The following is an 11,562-nucleotide window of genomic DNA, read 5'->3' on the forward strand; positions in this document are numbered from 1 at the left end:
TTCTAATTTAGTGAGATGCCCCTGTATGTAATAAAGCATTGGCCATGTGGGCTAGGATTATTTGGGGCTTTATGCCAGCAATACCATCAAATCACTTCCTAGCAAAATCATTATGACTACATGGCTATAGCAAACAAACAAATATGAACATAGTCTGAATGATCTATGATATCTGTTACGGGTCCGGGTGGTTCTCTGTGCTTCGGTGCAAGGAGGGACCAGAGGGGCGTGACTAGGTGCCTACACGGCCTGATCAAGGTCGCATGGCGGCTCAATCGACTCTGTGAACCAGGGGGGACCGGGCAAGTGGACCAGGTGCCACTCTGGGACCGACCTTGTGTGAGAGCAGGTGACTCCCACGGATCAGATGGCAAGAACTGACCGGTACAGCAGATGAGCACGGCAGGAAGGCTGACGGGTGGACCGGGTAGATAAGCAGGCTGGTTCAGCAGATAGCCAGACGGGTGCTCCGGGTAGGCGAGCAGGCGGGCACGGCAGGTAACTGGCAGGTGCTCCAGGTAGGCCGGCTGGCGGGCACGACAGGTAACAGGCAGATGCTCCAGGTAAGCAGGCTGGCGGGCACGGCAGGTTACAGACATGTGCTCCAGGTAAGCAGGCACAACTGTAGACAGACTGGAGCACAGAACTGTTAGACAGGCTGGCGGGCTGGACTGACAGAAGACTGGCAGACAGGACTGACAGGCAGCGGGACCTGAGGGCTGGAGCAAGTGTTTAGCACACGAAACAACAACCTTGCACAGGCACCTCCATATTGGAGGAGGTGCCTAATATAGAGGAAGTCCTCCGGCCATTGGCCGGGGACACTATAGGAAAGCGCGTGCGGCCCCTGTAAGAGGGAGCGCGCGCGCCCTAAGCACAGAGCCCGGGAAGCTGCACGCAGAGCGTGCCACAGAAGCAGGGGAGTGGGAGGACGCCGGACCTGGACCGCGGCGGTGAGGGGAACGGCGTCTCTGCCCGGCTGAAGGCCGATGCTACAGTACCCCCCCCCCCCTTTACGTCCCCTCTTCTTCAGGCCTGCAAGAAATTTTTTAAGAAGATGAGGGGCATGAATGTTCTCCCTGGGTACCCAAGACCTCTCCTCAGGGCCAAACCCCTTCCAATCCACAAGAAAGAAGGTCTTTCCTCTTACCCTCTTGGTGGCCAAAATGTTTTCTACCTCAAAGACGTCCTCAGCAGAGACAGGAGCAGGAGCGGTACCTGGATCGTCAGAGAAAGAATTAAGGACAACAGGTTTGAGGAGGGATACATGAAAGGAGTTGGGAATCTGTAAGGTGACCGGGAGTTTCAGCTTGTAAGCCACGGGATTGATTTGGTTCAGAACCTCGAACAGACCGATGAACCGCGGACCCAACTTATAGGAAGGTATCTTGAGACGAACATATTTGGAGGAAAGCCAGACCTTGTCTCCCGGACGGAATTGAGGCGGATCCAGGCATCTCTAATCAGCATGTTTCCTCATCCGCTCGGAGGACTGAAGAAGTGCAGATCTAGTGTCTTCCCAAATGGCTGAAAATTCGCTGACCAGAGACTCCGCGGCAGAACTGTCCACTGAATAGGAGACGGGATACGGAATCCGGGGGTGTTGACCATAGACCACAAAGAACGGGGATTTGGAAGAGGACTTGCTTTCATGGTTATTATAGGAGAACTTGACCCAGGGCAGGAGCTCAACCCAATCGTTATGGTGAGCGTTGACAAAGTGCCGAAGAAAGCTGGTAAGAACCTGGTTGATACGTTCCACTTGACTATTGGACTGAGGATGATAAGCAGAGGAGAAATCCAAGTAGACATCCAGCAGTTTACACGTAGCTCTCCAGAAGCGCGAAGTGAACTGAACCCCGCGATCAGACACAATGTGTAGGGGTAGGCCGTGGAGACGAAAAATGTGATGAATGAAGTCCTTAGCCAGCACAGATGCAGACGGAAGACCAGGCAGAGGGATGAAGTGGGCCATTTTAGAAAAGCGGTCAGCGACCACCCAAATAACAGTACAACCGGCAGAAACAGGGAGATCCGTTTTTGTGGTCAGTGTAGATGACCACCGGGTGCAGAGCCCCTTCCAGCAAGTAGCGCCACTCCTCCAGCGCTAATTTGATGGCCAGCAGCTCACGATCTCCTATGGAGTAATTGCGCTCAGACGAGGAGAAGAACTTGGAGAAGAAGCCGCAGGTTACCATTCTCCCGGACGAGGACTTCTGGGTGAGCACCGCTCCGGCGGAGGATGCATCAACCTCCAGGAAGAACTGCATGTTGAATCCGGACGGTGTAGCACAGGGGCGGAAGAGAAGGCTTGTTTCAGGGAGACGAAGGCCTCCTCCGCTTCGGAAGTCCATTCCCTGGGATTTGCGCCTTTACAGATGAGTGCGGAGATGGGAGCAGTCCGAGAGGAGAAATGAGGAATGAAGAGACGGTAATAGTTTGTGAAGCCCAGGAATCGCTGAATCGCCTTCAACCCCTCTGGACTGGGCCACTTTAAGATGGCAGAGACCTTCTCGGGATCCATCCGCAGACCAGTCTCAGAGATAATATAGGAACGGTAGAGAGGTCTGCTCAAAGAGGCATTTCTCGAACTTACCGTATAGGCCATTCTGCCGGAAGCTTAGCAGAACCTGACGAACATCCCTCCAGTGTGAGGGCAGATCTGGAGAGAAGACCAAGATATCGTCCAGGTATACCACTACGCAAGAATACAGAAGATCACGGAAGATGTCGTTAACCAGCTCCTGGAAGACGGCTGGAGCATTACAGAGACCAAAGGGCATCATGCGGTACTCGTAGTGACCATCCCGGGTGTTGAATGCCATCTTCCACTCGTCTCCCTGGCGGATCCGGATCAAATTATACGCCCCACGAAGATCGAGCTTAGTGAAGATCTTCGCGCCTTTAAGGCTGTCGAACAGCTCCGAGATGAGAGGCAGGGGGTACTTATTTTTGATGGTAATCTGGTTAAGACCCCTGTAATCGATACAGGGACGTAGGGAGCCGTCTTTCTTCTTGACGAAGAAGAATCCTGCACCAGCCGGAGAGGTGGATTTCTGGATAAATCCCCTAGCAAGATTCTCCTCTATGTACTCAGACATGGCCCGGGTCTCAGACAGCGACAAGGGGTAGATACGCCCGCGGGGAGGAGAAGCACCAGGTACCAGGTCGATGGGGCAATCATACGGCCTATGAGATGGTAGTGTCTCTGCTTCATTTTTGTCGAAGACGTCCGCATAGGACCAGTAGGGTGCCGGCAGACCAGGTAGAGTAGCCGGAGTAGACGGGGGTCAAGCTGGACGAACCGGAACCAGACAGGACTCATGGCATTCCTGACCCCAACGGAGCACTTCACCAGATCTCCATTCCAGGACGGGCTCATGCCTTTGTAACCAGGGTAGAACAAGCAAGAGGGGGTGAGAGAGACCGGACAGCACATGAAAGGAGATCTTCTCCGAGTGCAGCATTCCCACCTGAAGGGTTACAGGCTCTGTGACGAGTAAGATGGTCTCCGGAAGAAGCCTACCATCCACGGAGGCAACCGCCAATGGTTCAGCCAGGCATACAGTAGGAATCTGAAACCGCTCAACAACAGCCTGTTGAATGAGATTCCCAGCAGCTCCGGAATCCAGATGAGCAATCTCGAAGAAGCGGGTCTCACCACTGGAAATAGAAACAGACAGAGTCAAGGACGGAGAAGATTTACTCTTGCCTAGGGCGACCTCTCCGAGCGGTCCTAGACACTGGAGTTTCCTGGCCTCACCGGGCAAGAACGGATCAGATGCTCTTTACTGCCACTGTAGAAGCAACTCCCCTCGGCTCGGCGCGTCTCCTGGAGAGACTTGGCCATCCTGGTTTGGTCAATTGGCATGGGCTCGGGCGAACATGCCCGGGGAACAGCTGGTTGCGAGGCTGGCTTTTGGAATACAGGAACGAGATGCGGAAATCTTCTCTCCCGGGTAGTCTCCTTAGCACGTTCCAGAAAACGGATGTCAATCCGGGTAGCTAATGACACCAGGTCGTCCAGGGTGGAAGGGATGTCACGACTGGCTAGCTCATTCTTGATCCGTCCGGAAAGACCCTCCCAGAAGGTGGACACCAGGGCCTCATTGTTCCAGGCAAGCTCAGATGCGAGGGTTCGGAACTGTATGGCATACTGGCCCATGGAGAGACTCCCTTGGCGGAGACGGAGAAGTGAGGAGGCAGTAGAAGAATTTCGTCCAGGCTCATCGAAGACCTTTCGGAAGGCAGCGAGGAAAGCCGGAAGATGGGACACCAGGGGATCCCCTCTTTCCCACAGAGGGTTTAGCCATGCCAATGCCTCCCCGGTGAGGTGGGACATGATGAACGCCACCTTGGTCCGGTCGGAGGGGAACTGATATGCCTGGAGTTCAAAGTGCAGCGTGCACTGATTTAAGAAGCCCCGATATAAGACGGGGTCACCACCAAAACGTGGAGACGCAGAGAGCCGGGGTCCAGAGCCGGGTGCCATAGCGCCAGTAGGTTGAGATGCCACCGGAGCGGGTGCCGCTCGGCTAGAGACAGACACAGACAGGGTGGACAGCATGTCCCGGCGGGAGTTGACAGTCCGCAGATAGGACAGGATAGTCTCCTGTTGGGATCTCCGACGTGAGACCTCCAGGTACAGGTCAGAGAGTGAAGAAGCATGGAGGCCACCGGGTTCCATGGCCTGTGCAAACTGTTACGAGTCCAGGTGGTGGAACCTCTGTGCTTCGGTGCAAGGAGGGACCAGAGGGGCGTGACTAAGTGCCTACATGGCCTGACCAAGGTCGCACGGCGGCTCAATCGACTCCGTGAACCAGGGAGGGACCGGGCAGGTGGACCAGGTGCCACTCTGGGACCGACCTTGTGTGAGAGCAGGTGACTCCCATGGGTCAGATGGCAGGAACTGACCGGTACAGCGGTTGAGCACGGCAGGAAGGCTGACGGGTGGACCGGGTAGATAAGCAGGCTGGTTCGGCAGATAGCCAGACGGGTGCTCCGGGTATTTAGTGGTCCAAAGTAATACAACAATAAAACATTGATTTTCAACTTCCATGTTGCAATTTCAAAGAAGAAACAGAATAAACAGCATGTGCAGCAGTGAAGGCACCCCTAATTAATACTTGGTTGCACACCCTTTGGCATTGCTGACAGCCTCCAAACGTTTCTTGTAGTCATCTATAAGCTTCTTGCACTTCTCAGCAGGAATTTTCTCGCACTCTTCCTTTGCAGTTTGTTCAAGCTCTTGAAAGTTTGCAGTGTTCTTTTCCCCAATGGCAGATTTCAGCTCACCTCAAAGATTTTCAATGGGATTAAGGTCAGGACTCATTGCTGGCCATTTTAAAACAGTTATTTTTTTCTTTTTCAACCATTCCTATGTACTTTTGGATGCGTGCTTTTTATCATTGTCTTGCTGGAGGACCCATGATCTTCGACTCAAACCAAATTTTCTTACACTGGGTAGGACATTTCGCTCTAAAATCTCTTAATAATTCTCTGATTTCATGACTCCTGTGATACAGTCAAGGCCTCCAGTACTAGACACAGCAAAGCAACTCCACAGCATTATGTATCCTCCACCATGCTTAACTGTTGGTAAGGTTTTTTTAACTTATAAGTTTCATTGCGCCGTCTGTAAACAAACTGCTGCTTTGCATTGCCAAAAAGCTTAATTTTTGTTTCATCTGTCCACAGAACATTTTCCCAGAAGAATTGTGGTTTGTTAAGGTACTCTTTGGCAAAGATCAGTTGTTCCTTTTTATGTCTTTTCTTCAGCAATGGTTTCTTCCTTGTCCTATGCCCATGAAGCTCTGCTTGGTTTAGTGTGCGGCATATGGTACATGTTGAAACCATGACCCCAGACTGTTCCTAGTTGGCCTTCGGGTCTTTGGATGTTTGAAGTGGTGTTTTTTCCACCATTCGCACAAACCTTCGAAGACATCTCTTGTCAATTTTCCTCTTTCCCCTACGTCCGGGGAGGTTCTTGACGGTCCCATGCTTGGCAAACTTCTAAATAACAATCTGCACTTTTGAAACTGGGATATTAAGGTCTTTGGAAATGGTCTTATACTCTTTGGAAGTCTTGTGTTTGCTAATAATAGCAGTTCTGATGTCCTCAGACAGCTCCTTTGTCTTCACCATTGTGACAAAGGAACGGGGCCTACCATGTGGCTTTTTAAAACAGTGAAGTCATCATTCATTGGCTAATTCATGTCACATGGGCACCGACAATTAATCACAGGTGAATCTCTTTTGTGATTTACCACAGGCGAGTCAAAACGTGTTTCCATACTAAATTAATGTAAAGGTTGCCAATACCAGTGTCACAACAAGCTTTACGTTTTTCTATTTTCCCATTGTTTTAGGTTTTCAATTATCGTTTATCATTTGCTCTTTTGTATTTAACACGAGTCTCTGCACACAAAAACTGTCACTTGATTCATTTTTTTAGGAATTTCTTTATTTTTTTTCATTTTTATTCTTTTTTTTAACTGTTAACTTGGTCACACTATATAAATCCATGCCGGTTGCATGGATTTATATAGTGTGACCAAGTTGTCAAGCACTTTTCCAAGTGATGCTAAAATCGCTTAGAAAAGTGCTTGATAACCCGTATGCAGAAATGCATGCAAAAACGCTTGACAAACGCTTCTATCTGGCAGGAAAAGCGCATGTAAAACCGCATGCGTTTTTCCTGCCAGAGAGAAGCGGAAAAAATATGCAGCATTTCTGCATTGTGGTCACTTAGCCTAAAAGTAACAGAAGGTAGGTGCAGAGTAAAGAACAGAAACAGCAAGGATAAAACCTAGCTGGAATTTTACTGACCATCTTTAAGCTACAGCAGTATGGCTGAACATTCACCAGATACTATCACCAGCAGGAAGAAAGAATAAAAAGCTGCACCCTAAAGGTGATAGGGCAGACAAATGAGTATATGAAAACACGTGTGCTATGTTAAACAAACTGCAGCCAGAATAACAGAACCTAAACACTCAGAGAAAAGGTGTATCTGCTGTGTCTCGGCGGACAGAGAAGCCGACCACAAAACACAGGCTCAAGGGTTCGAACCCTTGACAGAAAGCCTATCTAGCAGTAATGCAAGTCAAAATTGTGCATATACCTTAGCGAACACAGAGCGTAATTGAATTGGTTTGTATGCTATAGCAATGCCATCAAGGAATATACCAGTCTGTTTAAAATGGCTGATAACAGAGAATATTATAGTTCATTCAACTACATAGCGAAAGAAAACATAATAGACTATTTCAGTTCACTGCTCCCTGAGGAATGATATGCATTATTGGTCTTTCATAGAAATCATTAGGATGGGTTTTGTACAGCGGTTCTTGCAGTACGACATTCTCAGTACTGGGGTTGTCAGTGTGATTCGGCTCATCAATCTTTATTCTGCACAGATATCTGTATTCAGCCATCGCTTATACTGCAGCTCCTTTCATACAGCGGTAGTCAGCTGCTTCTTTCTGGATAACATCTCTACTTTCCAGGCAGAATAGGATTTCCAGTCTGTCTTCTTCTTCCCCCAATGGCAGCCTCGTCCCTTCCTTAGATAGCATTACGTGGTCCGTGTATGGGTGTTATTTCTTACCTGGTGAGGTGGATCCTCATACCCTGATGAGCAGTTCTTATGCAGTACAGACAGGTGCTGTAGATGCAAAGTTGACTCAGCGATGAGAAAATGGTGTAGCTGAGCTGGATTTGCAATGGAGTTTCAATTTGACAGAGCTGGGACAGTAATGTAGCAAAGTCGACTCAAAGCTGAGGAAAAGAGCAGCAGAGCTGGTTTGCAATGAAGGTTTAATGAGGCTGAGCCACAGATATGTACTCTCTCCACAATTAGGAAATGGTGAAGCAGAGCTGCGTTTGGAGTGGAGGTTCAATGTGGTGGAAATGGCATGGTGATGTGGCAAAAGTGTCTCTATGTTGGGGAACCTATGTAGCAGAAGTGGCTTTGCAGTTTCAGAGCTGGCACAGCAATGTAGCAAAGTTGAGGTGAGGAAACTATTTAGCAGAGCTGGGTTTCCAATGGAAGTTCAATGTGGCAGAGTGTTGTGGCGTAGTTGAATCTATGCTGTGAAACCTGTGTAGCAGGGTTGGATTTGCAGAGGAGGGTCAATGTGGCAAAGCTGGCACAACAATGTAGCAAAGTTGGCAATATGGTCAGGAAGCTCTTTAGCAGAGCTGGGTTTGAACTGGAGACTCAATGTAGCAGTGCTTGCACAGTGTTCTGGCAGAGTTAACTATGGTAAGGAGCCTCTGTAGCAGAGCTGGGTTTGCAGTGGAGGTTCAATGTGGCAGAGCTGGTACAGCAATGTAGCAAAGTTGACTATATGGTGAGGAAGATATTTAGCAGAGCTGGCTTTGCAATGGAAGTTCAATGTAGCAAAGATGCTGGCAGAATCGAAGTGCTATAACCATGATGTCGAAATGCTGTACAACAGTGTAGCAGAGTCGAAACAGTGCATGCAGCATACAGCAGAGTTGGGGCTAGGGAAGATCCCAACATTAAGTAGTAACAGGATCTATCCTACCTGAATACTCAGGCAGCGTTCTGCTGCCATAGCCAGCAAACATGGCCCAGAAAAGTGGAGGAGGAGAGGAGGGAACAGGCACCAGAGGACATAGGATGTGGAGCCCAGCACTGAATCCAGGAGAGGTGGGTAACAATGCTCGGCCTAAGAAGAGCCTGGAGCATAATGGCACCGATATATTGCAACGCTACGTTGTCAAGAGAAGCAGGGCAGGAACCCTATTAGGCTATATTCACCTGGCAGTATTTTGGTCAGTATTTCCATTTTTTTCCGGCAGCCTCATAGAGATGAATGGAGTGGGGTCCAACCTGCCATGCCATTTTGTAATGGGAATAAAAATTACCCGGGTGGCATCGGTCCCCCCACCGGTCAGCGAGTTATCATCTATCCTGCGGTGATAGGGCCTGGAGCTGTAACTCCATGACACTGGTCACAGCCCATGTTATGGCAATTAGTGCCGCCTAATACCGCTGTACGGACACGTGATGAGAGCAAAGCATCTGATCTATACAGAAAAAAATACAGGCTCCCAATACGGCACAGACAGTAAATGCTCCGTTCACAAAACATAATTAGGTTTTCCGTGTTATATGTAAATGTAAAGTAAAAGCCTTTCGCGGGGTTGCAGCATTATTGATGCTCGTAGCACGGTTTTACATTACAATGTATGTACGGTCGATATAATCAGCGTTTCAGCGCGCCGGCGATACATACACCGCTGGCTGCAGATCTATTCACTGACAGCTCCGCGTGGCTTTTACTCTTCATCTTCAAGAAGCAGACGATTGATTTCACGTAATAAATCCAGGTAAATCGATTAGATGTTGTTGTGCTGAGGAATGAGTCTAATCCTGGACGCGGTGATGGCAAAACGGAGGATGACGGAGTCGAGAAAATGATTGTATGAAGTCTATGAATAAATCACATATCTGCCATTCAAGGACCATTAATACCAGGTCGGTGGGGGTCCAATCCCCGACAACCCCCACCAATAAGTGAGCCGAGCCGAACAGCACAGCTCCATCACTGAGTAGTGGCCATTTATGGGTACTACAGCTCAGCTCCCATTCACTTCAATAGGGTACAGCCACTACACAGTGAACGGAGCTGTGCTGTTCCAGCTGAAAATAGTTACAATATCATCAGGGGGCATCTGATTGGCTCCAGATTTATTCTGCAGCAGAACATCAACCCCAAACAACCAGCCAATGTCATTAAGATCTACCTTCAGCCTATAGAAGAACGAGGAGTCCTGGAAGTGAGGATACAACCCCACAAAGCCCTGATCTCACATCATCCAGTCTGTCTGGGATTAGATGAAGACAAAAGGATTTGCACAAGCCTCATACACAGAAGATCTGGGGTTAGTTCTCCAAGAAGTTTGGAACAACTTCCTGTTGTGGTCCTTCAAAAACTGTGTGCAAGTGACCGAGAAGAAGTGACGGTCACCAAATATTGATTTCGATTTTTTTTCTGTTCATTCACGTTGCTTTTTTCTAATTATAAAAAAATTATAATTAGAATAAATATAATTTATTAAATGTATTTATTTGTTAAATGTGTTTATATAATGTATATAATTATTAAGTTATTAAATGAATTTAATTTATAAGTATCATATATAAGATAATCAAATTATAAAAAATAAAACTATCAACGCATCTATTTTCGAAAGCATCTTACATTGCTGCATTTTTTCAGCACCTGCCTAAAACTTTTGCATTTTTCATTCCTATCTCTGCAGCCCTTTTTCCCCAGGATTTACAGGTATCTTTTAATCGTTGCTCAGCATCACCACCTAGTGGAAATGTATGCTCACTGCATGACTGATGAAAACAAGTCAAAGCTTCTGTTCACCAAGGGAACAAACAAATTAAAGGGGTTGTCCAGGACTATTTTTTTTTTTACCGTGGGCCTAAGAACTAAGAGGCAGGCAGTTGCTAACTACTTGATCACCGCCTTTCTCTGTTGGCTCAGAGTGGTCACGGACTGATCCTGCGGTGTCTGCTGACATCATGTCGAAAGAACAGCGGCTTCTCTTCCACTCAGCTCTGTTGAGATTGACATCCGCATTTAGCAGCGACAGGAGCTGGCTCCGATTGCTGCTGTTAGTGGCAGTTGCTGGCTGTATAACACAGTTAGCACCTTCTCTGTGCGGAGTGGACTAGGCGCCGGAGCCCACTTCATATACCCCTACCCACTTTGTGATTTAGTAGTGTGTCTTGGAGGAGGACGCAGTAACTTGTGGGGTCACAAAGTCACCCCATTCACTTGCATTATGCGGCATAGAGCAAGCTTTGCCACCACAACCTGAGCCAAAGTAGCCATCTAACCCTAGCCTTATTCATTCATTTCCAGGAAGGATAACAGAAGAACAACAGAATGCACAGATTCTCCAGCAAAAATATTTTATAGGAATTATAAGTATTTGCTAGAAAATGTAAAAAAAAAAAAAAAAAAAAAAAAAAAAGTCCGAAGGGTTTTCTGCAGATTTGACGGCACAATAGCACAGACTGAGCTCAGCATCAGATCATATGAAGAGCCAGGAAACCAGAATGTTCTCCTCATGCAGATTGTCACAATAATCCAACAGAAAGTCTCTATTTATAGGGAATCCAGCTAATTTTACACTGAGCGCATCAAGATTGTGATTCAGATCTCATTACGTGGCCGCGTCTCTCGGTAGCAATCTACATCAGGTGCAGACGCATACAGCGGTATAATTAGAAAGCGCTATGGACGGTTTACGGTAGGTAATCACCCAGCCCTAATGCCGGCTGCCTCATCCTCCTCTGACGCTCACTGGTCTCAATATCAAAAGATTGTTTTCTATGCGCCATATATAACAGCGTAAGAACATACATTATTTACACCCACCATTATATGTTACATCAGGAATTTTTAGAAAAGGGTTTATCGACACTCTATGGAGAAAAGTATGTGCCCCCTACACATTCACCTCCAGGAGCTTTTCTGACCTCCTATTCTCCATCCATAGACATTAATATAG

Source organism: Phyllobates terribilis, unplaced genomic scaffold (genome assembly GCF_046119375.1).
Source record: "Phyllobates terribilis strain yellow unplaced genomic scaffold, ASM4611937v1 Scaffold_9__5_contigs__length_417890890, whole genome shotgun sequence".
Taxonomy (NCBI): domain Eukaryota; kingdom Metazoa; phylum Chordata; class Amphibia; order Anura; family Dendrobatidae; genus Phyllobates; species Phyllobates terribilis.